Below are 16,937 nucleotides of genomic sequence, written 5' to 3' on the forward strand. Positions count from 1 at the left end.
CTGGAAAGATTCTTATAACTATTTTTCAGCCATGACATATTAAACTGCTAGTTTGGTAATATTCACTCCTGTCAGCACTACCTTTCTTTGAAATTGGAATTCTTACATTCTTCATGAAGTCTGAGGGTATTTCGTCAGTCTCATATATCGTGGTGCACACCAGATGGAAGAGTTTTGTCATCAGTAGTTCTAATGGAATGTTGTCTACTCCCGGGACTTGTTTCGACTTAGATCTTTCAGTGCTCTGTCAAATTATTCTCGCAGTATCATGTCTCCCACCTCCTCGTCATCTACGTCCTCTTCCGTTTGCATAATATTGTCTGCAAGTTCATCTCCCTTGTATAGGCCCTCTTCTGCTTTTCTCTTCTTAGGAATGGTTATCATCTCAACTCTTGATATTAATGTAGCTGCTTTTCTTTTCTCCAAAGGCATTTTTAATTTTCGTATAGGCAGTATCTATCTTTCCCTTATATATATGCTTCTAAATCCTTTCATTTGGCGCCAAGCCATTCCTGCTTAGTCACTTTGCACTTCCTGACAGTCTCATGTTTTAGATGTTTGTATTCACTTTTGTCTGTTTCATTTTCTGCATTTTTATATTTCATGAATTAAATTCAGTATCTCCTGCGTTATTCAAGACTTTTTACTATGGCTTGTCTTTTTTACATATTTCACCCTCCGCTGCCTTCACTGTTTCATCTTTCAAAGCTCCCAATTCGTTTTCCACTGTGTTCCTTTCCCTTGTCCTAGTCACTCGTTGTCCAATGCTCCCTCTGAAACTCGCAACAAGTACACATGTACCACTGGAAATTGTAGTTGTTGGTCAGTATTGCCTCCCACGTTCCTAATGTTTTCTGGAAACCAAATTGATCATTCCCAACGTGGACATCAACCAGTTTTGCCGTTATTTCTTGTTTCTCAGAAATCATTGGAAAATAGCCCTGTACTCCGAAACATTGTTATGTTGGCATCCTCTCCCGATCGCATCCATTAATTAGTAATTATTTTAGGTAAATTTTTTAGCTTCCGAAGCTTCTCTTCCAGCTTTTATCTAAACAGGGAATAAAACATTGATGTTGTCATGACGAAAGTCCAAATCCTAATGCGGGGTTTTCAGTGAAGTACAACATTTTGAAGGTACGTTTATTGCTGCCACCAACATGCAGCCGATAAAGACCTCACCTCCTGGATGGAAAGGCAGTTATTTATACAAACACCGAATATTCCAGAATGCTATTATTTATACAGCTCTCCCATATTCCAGGTAACCAGTGCGTCCGTAATTAAATTTGCAGTTTCAAAACGCTGTAAAAAGAAAAACACTGCATAGATTGACGTCAAATTTGAGCAGCACATTATTGACGCATGTGGAAACGTCATGGAACAATAAAAATTTAATGAAAATTTTACCAGTAGGTAAGCGTCTTAACGTAAATGGAGTCGGCTACAAATGACAGATGACTCGCAATACGACGCCTGTGCTTTGAGTTGCACATTACACCATCCGAACTGTTCAGTGTGCATGACTGCACAAGTTCGCAGTAAACAGTTGTGGCATCACTGCTTAGGTAAGGCCTTCTACCACGGCAAGATCGTACAACATCGGTTGGGAAAAGCAGGTTTTTAACTATCCTGAGTCCAAAAGCCGCATAAATAGCAAAATGACATCGGTTCCTAAATGTCAAGAGACTGGTACAAGACATGTTCTACATGCTGTTCACTGTTTCCTCTACAAGTTGAAATCGAGAAACACACAGGTCGGAGTATCTCGGCGGTCAGGTTCAGAATTTATTGCCCACTGCGTGCCTTCAGTTCAGCTACGTTCGAACATGGAGCACTGAACACAACATCTTTCAGATAACCCTACAGCCAGAAGTCACACGGACTAAGATCACGTGGTCGCGACGGCCAGGCTGTAGGGAAATGACGGCTGATAAATCTAGAATTTCCGTAATGCCTCTCCGGCAACGGCTTCACTTGCTGTGCAACGTTCGGAGCAGCGATATCTTGCATAAAAATGATTCTACCCACACATGTAAGCTACTGAAAGGTTGGAATGACATTGGTGCACAGAAGACTCCATGCCGTTTACCAGTGACGGTACAGGTCATAGGATCCGCGAAAAAATACAGCCCGGTGCCTTCAACCCGCACCACGCGGTTGATGTGCATGCTGATTTTCCGTTGCCTATGTTCTGCAATTCTGCGTATTCACATGTCCTTGGATATGGAAATGTGCTTCTTCTGTCCACAAAATGTTCCAAGGGCATTCATTGTCCACTTTCATGCAAGCAAGAAATTCCAGAGCGAAAGTTTGTCTTGTTGGCAGGTCAGTGGAAACAGTTCCTGAACATCTATGATTTTATATGGATAGCAATGCAGTACGTTTCGCAGGATTTTATGCACCATGCTGGCAGTCATGTTAATCTTTCCGGCGATTCTCCATGTTTGCACAGTATCGCTTGACCCCTCCTGCAATGCTGTGGCCACATCTTCGACAGACTACGGATCAACAGCTTTCCTCCCTCTGACACATGCACTTCAAAAGAACCCGTCTTTTCGAATTTGGTAATCATTCTCTCCAGACCCGTAATAGACATCAGTGTCATTTTTTCATACCCCTGAATGTCCAGAACTTCTGCTGGGTTCCTGGCTTACAGTCACCGTTCTTTTAAATATAGTTCACCAGCAACGCACGATCCTTCACGGAGACATATCGGGCGTCTCTGACACAAACTGAGCAGCAGCCGTGTGCCGCGCCTCTGTTAGTGTGCATAGCCTGAAGCTTACAGCGCCATTTATTGATCAAATTTTCTTTAATATTCTTTGTACGATGACTTTTCGTCCTGCGTCAATAATATATTGTTGAAATTTGACGTCATTCTGAGCAGTGGTTCTCTTTCTCCAGCATTTTGAAACTGTAACTTTAATTACGGACACTCTGTATAAACATTACGAACATAAGATACAGGGTGTCCATAAAGTTCCTTTACAACTTCGAAAGTTTATTACAACAGCAGTTGTTGAAATATTTTTACAACATTTCTTTTATTGTAATCAGTGTTTATAAAAGTTTGACAGCGTTTAATAGACCTCTATATGGGCGCCTTTAGTTGCACGAAGCACATCAGGACAGTACTCGATTTCTTGCCATGTTCGCTGTAGCATAGCGTCTTCGATAGTGTCAATGGCGTAGTATTGTATGTTAACCGGGGACCTAGAAACGATGGAGAGGCTCCGTCCCCACCGCAGCCGCAGTGGTCCACAACACCACAACGACTACCGCAGTCCACTTCACCCCTCCGCCGCCCCACACCGAACGCAGGATTATTGTGCAGTTCGGCCCCCGGTGGACCACCCTCTCCCTCCCCCCGCCCCACCCCATCCCCAGGGAACGTCTTACACCAGACGAGTGTAACCCCCCTGTTTGTGTGGTAGAGTAATATTGGTTTACGCGTACGTGGAGAATTTGTTTGCGCAGCAATCGCCGACATTGTGGAATAAGGGGAACCAGCCCGTCTTCGCCGAGGCAGATGGAAAACCGCCTAAAATCATCCACAAACTGGCCGGTTCACTGGACCTCGACACAAGTCCGCGGGGGGGGATTCGAGCCGGGGATCAGGCGCTCCTTCCCACCCCGAAAAGCCGTGCGTCAGACCGCTCGGCTAACCGGGTTGGCGGCAATGGCATTAAGGCTCCTTTGCTTCAAGTCAACGGTGTCCCGTATATGTGTTTTATACACGATATCTTTTACACACCCCCATAAAAAATGTCCAAGGGAGTGATTTATGGCGAACGCGGGGGCCAAGGAATTGGCCCTTCCCTCCCAATCCATCTACCTCGAAATGTTTCAGTGAGTAACCGACGAACATACAGTCCCCAATGTGGTGGTGCACCATCTCGCTGGAAATGATAGTTTGTTGTAAGTCAGTCAATTGTGGTGCTACATATTCTGTCAGAACGTCAAGGTAAACATCTGCAGTAGAGGTAAACATCTACAGTAATTGTTGACTCGTTGAAGAAAAATGACCAATTATTCGGTTGCACATGATTCCACACCACAAATTCACTTTTGGACTATCCCGGTGGAGCTCCCTAGTCACATGGGGATGTTCAGATCCCCAGATTCTCGCATTGTGACTGTTTAATTTCTCAGAAACGTGAAAAATTGCCTCGTCACTGAAACAAACTTGCTTGCGGAATGCTTCATCCTCCGAAAGGCAAACTCTGTCCGTTTTGGCTTGTCTTTTGGCTCAAGTGTCTATGACACTTGCACTTTGTAAGCATACAACCGTAAGTTCTTGTGGAGGACCTTATGCACAGTTGAACGTACTAGTTGCAACTGTCTGGCAGCAGGGCGGATGGACTTCGTAGGTGAACGAGTGAAGACGTTTAAAACGCGATCGATATTTTTCTGGGATGTTCTTGGTCGCCCGCTCCTCCTGTTATCCCAACACTGTCCCTGTCTCCATAAATTTTTTATGACATGCACGGATTGAGGGTGCGGTGGTTGATCTTTCGTATACTTCGTTCGCATTCGGGAGAACGACGGTTCAATCCCGCGTCCGGCTATCCTGATTTAGGTTTTTCGTGATTTTCCTAAATCGCTCCATGCAAATGCCGGGATGGTTCTTTTGAAAGGTCACAGCCGACTTCCTTCTCTAATCCAATGAGACCGATGACCTAGCTGTTTGGTCTCTTCCCCCAAACAACCCAACCCAACACCATACTTCGTTCTGAAGTTTCGTTGAGTCTGAACATCCGATTTTGTCTCAATAAACCATGACACACATTGTACCTTCTCTTGAGGTGTTGTCATTTTATAGAGGTTCAGTTCCTTCCATCAACAGAGTATCTGAAACACAAAATTTTAGTATATATAAAAATTTTAGTAAACAGTGATTACAATAAAAGAAATTTTGTTAAAATATTTGAACAACTGCCGTTGTTATAAAATTTTGAAGTTGTAAAGGAACTTTATGGACATCCTGTATTTCAAGAGCCTTCCGAAATTGGTAACTACGAAACAGCAAATAATTGCTAGGTTTGGACCGGCGAACTGTATCACGCCAGCCAGGTACGGTATCACTGTGCCACACTGCACGGTCCAGAGCTCGCTGCAGTATTACCGCCTCTTGAGGATGTGGTTGTCCAACATGAAAGTCGCTAATGTAACACTTGTTTTAGAGACCACGAGGACTAAGTCATCTCTTGGGCGACTTCGTCACCATCGGCTGCTCCTGAAAAAGCAAAGGCGTAAAGGCGCGTTAGAGGAGTGTAGCTGGCGTCTTCATATGGGCCGTTGCCCTGCGGAAGATCGGCACCCGCGAAGAAAGCGAATCATTCACGGAATACGTCAGAGTCCACTCTGAGGCTGTGCGCAGTAAAAGACGGCTCACAATGGACGCCAACGGAATGAAACGTGACCTTGAAATGGTGAGGTGCATGTTGATACTAGGCGTAAGTTCTGCGTAATGCATTGTCCCTCAGCCAAACACTGAGAGGTGAAAGTTTGTAAGGGATTACTAAAAGTCGGAATACAGTATTAGCGTTGAGAAATGAGCAATGATAATATAATTTCTTAATGACGAAAAGAAAATTCACAGTAGATGAACGTAGTACGGTAAATTTTTCACATTGCTTGGAACGGAAAACGTAGGTAGTGTCCTCCAAATATTTTAGAACGTCAGTCAGTATTTTATCGGATAAATATAGATACACAATCACAACATACAGTGTTTAGAAGGCACTATATAGAGACTTTTTTCACTTTACGTATCTTTCTCCCTCAGTGATTACGTTTACACTGTTGAGATAATTCTCACTAAAAGTTTCTTTTGTGATGTTATTTATACACAGTTCAGGCTTTATCCTTGTCCAGGTATTGTAAAGTTTTAAACATTTTGCGCTTCCAGATGTTTGGTCTCTCTTGTAGGACATAAAAGCACAGAATCGATTTCCAAAACATACGAGTCTGCAGCGAGGTAGGGTAACTTTTGATGTTGGCAGACGACACCACAGTCTGTGTTTCTGTGCATGCGAAGTGAACACAGGTTTTTTAGGAGTCTGCACTCGGAACTGTCATTTGACCTTTGTCACCGACCCATTCGCGACGTGATCAGGCGCGGATTTACACGCTGCTTTATGGAGCGTGCTCACCGCGTGTAGTCGATATTGACAAGATAGTCGGCCGTGTAAAACGTACCTCAGGGACGCCTTTGATTTATTGGTCGTCCATGCTTCTAGTTAGAGTCCACCGCTGTTCGTGTAGGTGCTATGAATGGTTAGGAGGAGCACGAGTATGCTGCGATGTCTGCGTGTGCAAGGGGTGCTCACCAAGTTGTAATTGTCACCTTGGAAATCTTAAGCGGCTACCACGAAACTTAATGGTGATAATGTTAGTCCTATTTTGCCGAAAACTGACATTCTGAGCCTGTTGCTATGTACAAAATGTATGTTGGCTCGTATATAAAAGGTGACAACACAGTTGCAGTTAAAAAAACATTGTCATCTCGTTTTGGTTGTAGGTGTATCTTTACGTGAACTAGCCGTGTGAAGATCATCTGTTATGTTCGATACCGGCAAAGGGGCTATTTAAATGAATAAATAGCATTGTAAAAAGTGGTTGGTTGCTGTCATCTTTGACGTAAGAGTGAACCTATGTATTTTTAGTCTTTCTGTATGCCTCTACCCTTCATTTTCGCCAACGATGGCCCACTTGGCGGAGATATTGATCGTAGCAGCCTGTATTTTGGCTGCTCAAGAAACGTTCCACATTGAAAATCATCTCGCTATTTTGGAAATGCTTGCCATGGAGTGGTTTGTTCATAGTAGAGGAAGTAGTGTTAGGAGAATACAGAGAGGGCCTGGTCGAAGTCTCAGTGGAACATGTAGTTAATGTTGAATGTTGTACTTTAGGAGAACAGCGTGTGATTGTATGCATCAAGTAATGCTTTAATAGGCAATGACAACTGTAAATATTCTACATTCTCCTGAGGCAAAGAACTGCCTCAACTAAGTGTATCTATTAATTTATTCATGTAATAAAGTGTTCTATTGTAGTTAAAAATAAACCATCTGCCAGAGGACTCAAAGAGCCCACAGTTGTGAGCAGACGACTGTAGTTCCGTCTGGTCGCGACAGTTCAGTTTTTTTCTGTTTGCAAGTACCTGTCTGCGGTTATAGTATACACCGAAATACCCACACCACAATGCCGCAGCACGCCACTAGAGGGGACAAAACGAAATGGCGCACAGCACTGGTGGAGTATGGTCTAGTAATTCGTTTTCTGCATTTGAAGGCCAAGAAACGTTCCTCAATGAAAATCATCTCGCTATTCTGGAAATGCTTGCCATGGAGTGGTTTATTCATCACAGTAGAGGAATAACTCATTGGGTGCCGTATCGGGAGAATAGGGACAGAGGGGTGGCGGGGGATCGGGAAGGTTTGAGTCCAAATCTGATAGCACAGAGAAGCAGCACGTCTGACTGTGACCTGTGCAGAATGAGCTGCGGCACTGACGTGGGCAGATTCACGTAACCTCGTCAGGAGATTTCCAGTGTCCATTTACTCTTTACGAGGATCATGTGTTAGCATCACACCATGGCAGTGCCATAAAACGCTTTATCAACTTGTCAGTTAAAGATTGTGTTTTCGCCGTTTCCGACGTTGTTTGCTTTTCTCATTTGTCTATGGGTCGTACTGATACTCAATACTCTTCCATGCGATTTGGCAGGAAAAGTAATCGTCTCGATCGGCCTGGGTGACAGAACTGCAGTACGTTGGTTTGCATGGGGGTGAGCAGCAGTCGGCGACTTCTGTCGTATTCAAAATGTGGAGCAAATTGATGAAAAATTCTTCATGGTTGATTTTCCTCCTCGAGCACCACTCCTCTTAAGATTCCCGCTTCTTCACAGAGAGATGGTCTGCCACTTCGTGTTTCGTCATTCAGACATAGATTGTGCGGTGTTATTGTCCCTCAAATGCAGGAAACGAATTACTGGACCCTACCCCACCAGTGCTGTGCCCATTCCGTTTTGTCCCCTCTAGTGGCGTGCTGCGGTATTGTGGTGTGGGTATTTCGGTGTATACTATAACCGCAGACAAGTACTTGCAAAAGACTGAGACTTCGACTAACACTGTCCTACTAGACGATTTTCACTGCTGAAGAAGAGGTCAAAACTTTGTCAGAGCTCTTACGTGCACGACGCAATATTGACCTCACTGCGAGGGCGTTGCAATTGCTGAGGAGGTGGTGTGGTCGTATGGAGCGCCTCCCATAGGTCATTGTGGATTGCAGCGAGCACTCGCTGATGTCTGTGTTATCGATTCGTGTTGCCGACGTTGTTGTGGCACCGCTTTCTCTGAGCATTACCACTTTGACGCTTTGTTTACCAGAGGTCACTGTGTGGAAACAACGATTTTAGGCTAACTATCTAGCTTACCAGTGGTGTAATGGCGGATCAGTGATGTTCACTGGTAGCAATTCACTCTAGTCGCCACCTAGAGAACTCGGTTTTGGAGTAGTCCCCATTTTCTGGATTTTAGATTACCATTGTAGCTCAAGCTTCTTAAGTGCTTCTCTACGTCCTTTCTTGTTTGATGACTATAGTGTTTGGAGAACTGGTGTTTCTCGTGACGTGCCTTTATAATTAGGTTTTGTGTGCTGGGAATCGTTACTATGCTTCGGGTATCGCACTAAACGGCATAATAAAGTATGGTTTCAGTTTTTAATGCTTGGCAAGTAAGGGTCGAACCATCCCATCTCAGCAGCGGAATCATGGAATCTGTGTGCTGCTGGTCTGACCCATGACATGCTATGTTAGCTACTGCATTAATTACAAAGTGTTCTGATGACAATAAACTCAAGTAGCACCACTGAAAAAGAAATGGTGTGAACCACATAATGGTGTACTCAGCACCAGTGCAATCTTCAGCCAAATTATTGCAGATGGGGAACTTTAGAGTTGCTGGTAGTACAGAACATGCGAGGCCATCAGTATGTCAAGATCAGTGAAATACTCCACATTAGCTGTTACAAACTGTGGTATCACATGTCAGTACCATCCTGCAGGTGCCACAAAGTTGTCAGTGGAAATACGAGTTTCCGTCAGATGTTGACAGCAGTCGGGCAGAATCTGGGGGACCCAATGGTGCGCGTCCGCTGGGCCACATCTGCAGCGGCTCCGTACCACGAGCGCCCTTCGCGACGCAGGACGGCCAGCAGCAGCTACGCCCCCACTGACATTTGGAGCCTCTTTGCTACCTGACGTTACACAGACGCCGCCTAGTTGTGGCTTCAACACCATAATTCATTCTTTAGTACAGAGAGGCTCATCCTTGCTGCTGTTGTATTAGCTGGACTTACTTGTTGCGTTATTTGTAAGAATCTTCGTACACTTTAAGAAATAGTTACCGCACCGCTCTGTAGCCCACCCCTTCTTACTGTTGTGTATGAAGTCATACACAACCCAAACCATATTTCCCACAACCTAAAGGGGTCAATGAAGTTGAAGATACCGCCATCATATCAGATAGATGATACCCACATGTGGTGTTGCAATCTGCTTGAGGAGTAATAACTGTTTTGCAACGTATCACAAAATGTGAATAACGCCTCGTTTACTATTGGAATCGCTGTGAGACCAGTCAAAAATTACTGCAAAACACGTTTTTTGCTGAAAATATTTATGCTTATGTAAATGTGTTATGTTTCCGTAGCTGAGAAGTCAGCACTGCTGACAGGACCTGGGTCTGATATTCACTACTGCACTGGATTTCTCCTTGGTGGGAGACTGGAACGTGGTGAACTCAGCTTCATGTACCAACTGAGGAGCCACTTGACTGAGTATTGGCGATTTCAGATCACGACAACTGACGCCGGCCGGGAGAGTAGTGTGCTGATCCCATGCTCCTCCATACCGCATATAGTGGCGCCATTGGCGTGAGATGACACGGTGATCGGTCGGTACCGATGTACCCGCCAGAGCTTGTAGACGGAGTTTCTTAATGTGACCAGTACGTGATTGTATGTACGGTACAAAGAAAATAATTTTAACTTGTATTTAATAAAACAGAGGCTTCGTTACGTAACCCTACATTTCTAGGAGACAAAACATTAATACTTCCTCTGTTGCTGTTCATTCTCAGCTGCACGTATGTGGCTGCCGGGGAAGTTTGGTGCGATTGCAGAGGGCTGCCGTGAGCGACTGGTGGCCCTACGCACATTATTGGGGCTCCGCAGTTGGTGCGGTACCCCCACCCTCTTGCCAACACCCCTGGGAGCTCGCTCGTAGCCGTGCGTCGGACGCCAGCTCCGAATTACGCCGGCCGCTGACTCACTGCACGCCCAATATCGACGGCTGCCTCGCCTCGCGTGTCTGGTCGACCCTGGATACCGCCCTCCCTTCTGACCAGCCAACCCCAACCCCCGTAGCAGCCACCCTCCAGACCTCAACTCTGCCTGTCTCTCTATGAACGACTGCTCTGTACACGGCTTGCAAGAAATCTCTATACATACTTCACAAGCCACCGAGAACTTGACGGCGGCACGTACACTACAGGGTTATTCATAAGTACCTTCTGGGTTTCAGAAGATGATTGGCTCTCTGTGTATCCTCCGCATCAAACCGGACAGATTCAGATGTAAATTTTTACACTTAGCTTCGGCCAGCCACCACAGGCGTATAAAATTTCTGAAATGGTGTTTCCGAACGAGACCAACGCCTCATCACGCACTCTATTGCTGGTGTTATTAGCTGTTTCATTGTTTCTGGTGCCGTGAGAGCTTATTTTACTACGGTCTTCTCGCTATGGCCAGTGTTCTCGTTTGTGCTGCTGCATTCAAACTGTTTTACACTAGTTTTACGCATTTTAGGGCTACTGACCTGTTCATTTCGATGTCTCACAAGTCGTCCAGATCGTCTGCTTCCCTCGCTTTCTACTAAATCAGTGCTTCGAATGGCTGTTAAATAACTTGAAACAACGCAACTGAATATGACTTTTATTTTGTTTAAATGTAATGTGTGTCAAGGACATTTAAGAAGGTCTACTTCTGTATTAATGTAAAAACATACAATTTGAAAATATGCATTATGTAGGCTTCATTTAGCCTCACTTAAGTCTACAAGTGGCACTTACTAGTCTTAATAGTGATAATTTTCATTAGATGCAAACCTCGTACCCACATAGTAACGGTGTTCAATGGTTACCGAAAATCGACTGCCCCAGGCCGTTTGCGCGTTTGGTATATACAAGCGTGCGTACGGAAGCTTTCCGAAAAATTCAAATTATAGCTTAATTATACATCCAATAATAATCTAAAAGTCATACGTACACACATAACCATTTGTGAAGGCGGTTATCCTGTTTAACTGAAAACCGTATCACTAAGTATGGCAAAAATTACTATTTTATGGCGTATAAATGTCCAATTTGACCAACCGAAGCTGCTAAGAATTTTCTGGAAACTTCAAACTTCTAATTTGGATATTTCAGATTTTATTTTGGTTAAATTATACTTTTTTTGGGTTCAGAAAAATGGGGGCTGCAAAACAATGGCTCTGATTTTTGAAGAGAGTAGCGTTTATATATTCGTTGATTCTGTAACACGAGAATTTCGAATAAAAATATCTTTTGAAATATTACATTTTTGGAAAAGGTTAAGTGTTTCCAGGAAGGGGAGAGTGAAGGTTTCCAACTAAGGTATGCCAGTATTAAAACAAACAGTTCTTGGCCGAGTTCGACTTTTTAAGTGTCCATGGTTTGTGGCTATTGTAAATGTTGAAAATATCTTAATATAAAATACATCTACCCGAAATAATCACCCCGTTAGCGTCAGTGGCTTGTAAAGTACTTAGTGAATAACAGATACGGTATTATAAAGTAGCATCACAGATAAAAATTGGGAATTGAAGATATACGCAGTATACGAGAGCTTGCTTTAACGTAATGTGAAAACTCTTACAGCTTTTCAAATAAAGCAAATGTTGTAATCATAAAATGTAAGCTTTCACAGTCGGCGTCTTCATTAATTAAAACTTCCGGGCTGAATTGCCGTGGTCCACGTATAAAACTGCTTCTCCTTCCTGACGTTTCGTTGCTTACTGCGGTCAAGATCTTCTGAGGTGAGTCGGCGACTGGATGCTGGGCGCTGGAGGTCCAGCTTATATATAGAGTGCTTAGATGTCGCCACCACTCATCACGTGCTTTCGACTTTAAAACTATCTCTGGCTAGTGCCATCTCTCTCGATTATAGGTAATCGATAGTCACTTCGTTGGTACAGAGTCGACCGCCATATCATGTATAGTTTTAATCCTTCTTCTTTTCTATTAAAATTATTTTCGTGCTTGTAGATCTCTAACGGAACACAAAAGTAACTGTAGATTGGGACAAATTAACAAATCAGGTGTAGCGGAACACGTTTTCAAAGACGGTGATCACGAAGTAAAATTTAGTGAGACAAACGTGATAGCTAGGACCTCACATTGTTATACCCGCATGTATAGAGAAGCTATAGAGATCTACAAGTACGAAAATAATTTCAATAAAAAAGAAGAAAGATTAAAATTAGACAAGTTATTGCGGTCGACTCTGTACCAACGAAGTGACTATCGATTACCTGTAATCGAAAGAGATGCCACTAGCCAGAGATAGTTTTAAAGTCGAAAGCACGTGATGAGTGGTGCCGCCATCTAAGCGCTCTATATAAGCGGGACCTCCAGCGCCCAGCATCCAGTCGCCGACTCACCTCAGAAGATGTTGCCCGCAGTAGGCAACGAAACGTCAGGAAGGAGAAGCAGTTTTTATATATGGAACACGGCAATTCAGCCCGGAAGTTTTAATTAATGTCAAACGTTTTAAATTCTAAAGTTTTATTCTTCATGTCTACATATTTATTTCTCAACATAGACACCCTGACAACAAACACTTCTCCCAAAAACAAAACGGTTTGTTGATACCGACACTGTCGAACTTTCCACTTTATTGGCGGAGCCACAACTTCACTTCTGCTCGCCTCGCTTCATCACTATCAAAGTGAAGTCCTCGAGGGTGTACTTTAAGTTTTGGATACGGATGAAAATCGGACGGGGCCATGTCGATACTGATTGGAGAATGATCGATGACAGTGAACCCAAGGCATGGGATTTTTAAAATGTCGCGGCACTCGTGTGTGGTCCGGCACTGTTATGCTGAAGGATAGGGTGCTCCACGTGTGGAAGAACTCTTCGGATTCGAGACTCGGTTATAGCGCGCTGTTCTTTACGCACCGATATAGTTACGTTACACATTGGCATGTTACACGATATAATTCGGAGCTTTGCAACAATACGGAGCTGCAAATACGTAGTCATGAAGAATAAAGATGTAGACTGTTAATAAAGTTTGTTTTATTCGGAAACCTTTAAGTGTTTTCACAAAAAAAAAATACAGAAGCATTACTTTACAGCATGCCCTCGTATTTCTCACGTATAGAAAGACACCATAAAAAAGGAGGTAGTATAAAAGTTAGAGGTAGTATAAAAGCAAGTATGACACCTTCCGTCTTGCTTCGTTACAGTATGACCTAAGTTTTCTTTCCTCAACATAAAGGCTAATGGCGGTTGGGCAGCCTGATGGGCTGTTCTCCTGCACGTCAATTATCACTTGAAAATGGCACAACAGCCGAAAGCGGCCACCGTTGGAAGATAAACAATAATTACAGTCGAAGGCGGAACGTTGTCATTACAGTAGATGTAATTATTGATAGTATTTCCTTCTACGCGACCGTTCTGTTGGAAAGACACCTTGAGTCGTCAAGTACTTCAGTGGTCAGGGTGTGGTAACCATGTACCAGTCTGGCGTCATCGTATGCTGGTCTTGAGAACGCAGTCCACCAATTATCAAACTGTGCAGCACCCGTCGTTTGCTACTCTGTCTGGTTCGTTAATTTCTGGCTCACTCGGTATCCACTGTAAATAAATGTTCGTGAACCGGATTCCAAGCTGTACCGCCGTCATGCTAAATTCAATAACAAGAGCGTGCTTGGGCAACCGAGCTGTCACGGGGTCGATGAACCAAATAACTACGTCCCCACTTTTTCACACATTGTACTCTCATATCCGTATGGAGACGACCACTCTCTTTAATTAAAAACATAATGCAGTGCATCGTTTCTGAACCATCCTTTATTACATTGTTATTTAAATTATTCGTGGTCACATGCTGAAATGAGTTCGTCAGACAAATGTGGTGCACCATAACTAATATCCCACAGTATTTCCGACTGCTTCTTATGTATTATTTGATGATCCCAAAGTAAAAGGTGAAGTAAAAAATGATCATTTGAAAGTGGCTACATATGAGGCAGTACTGAAAAAGAAGAGGTATGGTATAGAGAACTCATATAGGTTCAAATACAGCAATATGTAAGTTGATGCATAACGTACATTCGACCTGAGTAAAAATTCCCTGTTCATTTCAACTGAATTAAATACAACTTGAAAACTACAAAATGCAATCAGTATTTACAGTGCTTTGGGTATTTCAGTAAATGATTAAAATACTCGTTTTAGTACAAAATTAATCTCTTCTGTTTCAGCGTATTTGGGGTAATATTTATGGACCCATCCTATTGACATGGAAGTACATCACGAGAGATTTTGTAGATTCGATCTCGCCCCGATATCCTTAGACTTTTCTGTTCACGTTTACGAGGAACTATAATCATCGTTGTTTACGTTTATTGCGAGCGACCAGTCACTGAAACTGGTCGAAACCATCAAATATCATGCGGTATTCGCCGAGAGCCAAGTGAATTGGAAAGTGAACAGAAATGTAACTGTGTAGAAGGAAGATAACAGACGGTGATTCATTGCCAGATGCCTAAGGAAGTGTGATTCATCCACAAATGAAGTCGCTCACGAACCACTCCTCTGACCTGCTGGAACGTTCCTTCCGTCCGTGCCTCGGAAGTTCCCGTGACACCGACCGAAGTCACTCTCGCTGCCACGGCCAGAGTCCAAGCGCTGTTGTCATTGTGCGGCGTGCGTGACACACACTGTCCAGTCACATTAATGTGACCCATCGCCTGTGTTGGAAGTCTATATGTAATAAGTCACAAACGGCAGGTGGCAGCACTAGCAGTGGAGGGTAAAATTGGAAATTTGTGGTAAGTACTATGGGCCAAACTGCTGACGTCATCGGTCCCTAGGCTTACACACTACTTAATCCAACTTTAACTTACACTAAGGACAACACACACACCCAAGCCCAACGGAGGACTCGAACCTCCGACGAGGACAGCCGCGCGAACCGTGGCAACTCGCCAATGGTGGGTATATAAAAAAGCTTGTCGGCGGATGCCGGAATCAGTGCATAGCGCTGTACATAGTGATGGTCTGACAGGTGGTGGAGTACGCGGCCATGGTGTTGTGGGTGTGCAGTAGACTCTCATATAGGAGCGCATAGAACCGAGCTCTCAAACCTCGTTCTGCGCCTCCCAAGGCTGTACCCAACTCGTCTGCTGCACGAAGACACGAGTATCCCGCTTTTTCGGGACAGTTTCCGGGAAATGGCACGTGCTTTCCACGAGAAGCCGGAACAATCCGGAAATCGGCCTGGGTAGGTTCAAATGGCTCTGAGCACTATGGGACTCAACTGCTGAGGTCATTAGTCCCCTAGAACTTAGAACTAGTTAAACCTAACTAACCTAAGGACATCACACACATCCATGCCCGAGGCAGGATTCGAACCTGCGACCGTAGCGGTCTCGCGGTTCCAGACTGCAGCGCCAGAACCGCGCGGCCACTTCGGCCGGCTGGCCTGGGTAGGCTTTGGTCACCAACAGCATCGCAGACCGACCTCGCGCTGTCCTGATTTACTGCGATAATAATTTTCTCCGCAATCCACAGAAATAAGACGCCCTCATCCGTCATCACATTCATCATCACCATCGTTAGCTCGACTAGCATGTCAGTTTCTTTTCGTTTTAGGTGAACATCGCACTAAACCATCAACGAGAGGTCACCAAAATCCGACCAACAGAAGACCCAGCAGGAGTCGTTCCTAAAGAGCGTGAACTGCGCACACTTCGAGCCAAAGAATGGGTATTCATTCAGCGAACGAACGAACGAAACGCGGGAAACAGTACAGTCATTGTCGGAATGCGGAGACGGAGCGATTAGCTGACTTTCAAAAGGGCATTGGTTGGGTTGGGTTGTTTGGGGAAGGAGACCAGACAGTGAGGTCATCGGTCTCATTGGATTAGGCAAGGAAGGGCCGTGCCCTTTCAAAGGAACCATCCCGGCATTTGCCTGGAGTGATTTAGGGGAATCACGGAAAACCTAAATCAGGATGGTCGGACGCGGGATTGAACTGTCGTCCTCCCGAATGCGAGTAAAGTGTCTAACCACTGCGCCACCTCGCTCGGTCGTAAGCATTGGTATCCGGGACAAAGATTGTAGCAATTTCCGAAACGGCTAGCTCTGTAAACTGTTCGTGTGCCGCCGTGGGTAAAGTATACCAAGCGTGGTAAAATGGCGCTATCCGAAACTGGCGCCGAGACAATTATGGTTCCCCACGGCCCACAGATGACAGGGGTGAACGACGGCTGCGAGATGTGCGCGGGCGGGTAGACGCGCAACTGTTGAGCAGCTGACCGCCCAAATCAACCAAGGGGCTATCAACTACACTACTGGCTATTAAAATTGCCATACCACGAAGATGACGTGCTAGAGACGCGAAATTTCATCGACGGAAAGAAGAAGCTGTTATATGTAAATGATTAGCTTTTCAGAGCATTCACACAAGGTTGGCGCCGGTAGCGACACCTACAACGTGCCGACATGAGGAAAGTTTCCAACCGATTTCTCATACACAAACAGCAGTTGACCGGCGTTGCCTGGTGAAACGTTGTTGTGATGCCTCGTGTAAAGAGGAGAAATGCGTACCATCACGTT

General features: G+C 44.5%; 1 protein-coding gene across 1 annotated transcript in view; it reads left to right on the plus strand.

Annotated features, from left to right (window-relative positions):
* Window positions 1–16,937, plus strand: part of LOC126419684 (unconventional myosin-XVIIIa) — a 1,310,501-nt gene that overhangs the window by 137,362 nt on the left and 1,156,202 nt on the right. The window lies entirely within an intron of this gene.

Source organism: Schistocerca serialis, chromosome 9, assembly GCF_023864345.2.
Source record: "Schistocerca serialis cubense isolate TAMUIC-IGC-003099 chromosome 9, iqSchSeri2.2, whole genome shotgun sequence".
Taxonomy (NCBI): Eukaryota; Metazoa; Arthropoda; class Insecta; order Orthoptera; family Acrididae; genus Schistocerca; species Schistocerca serialis.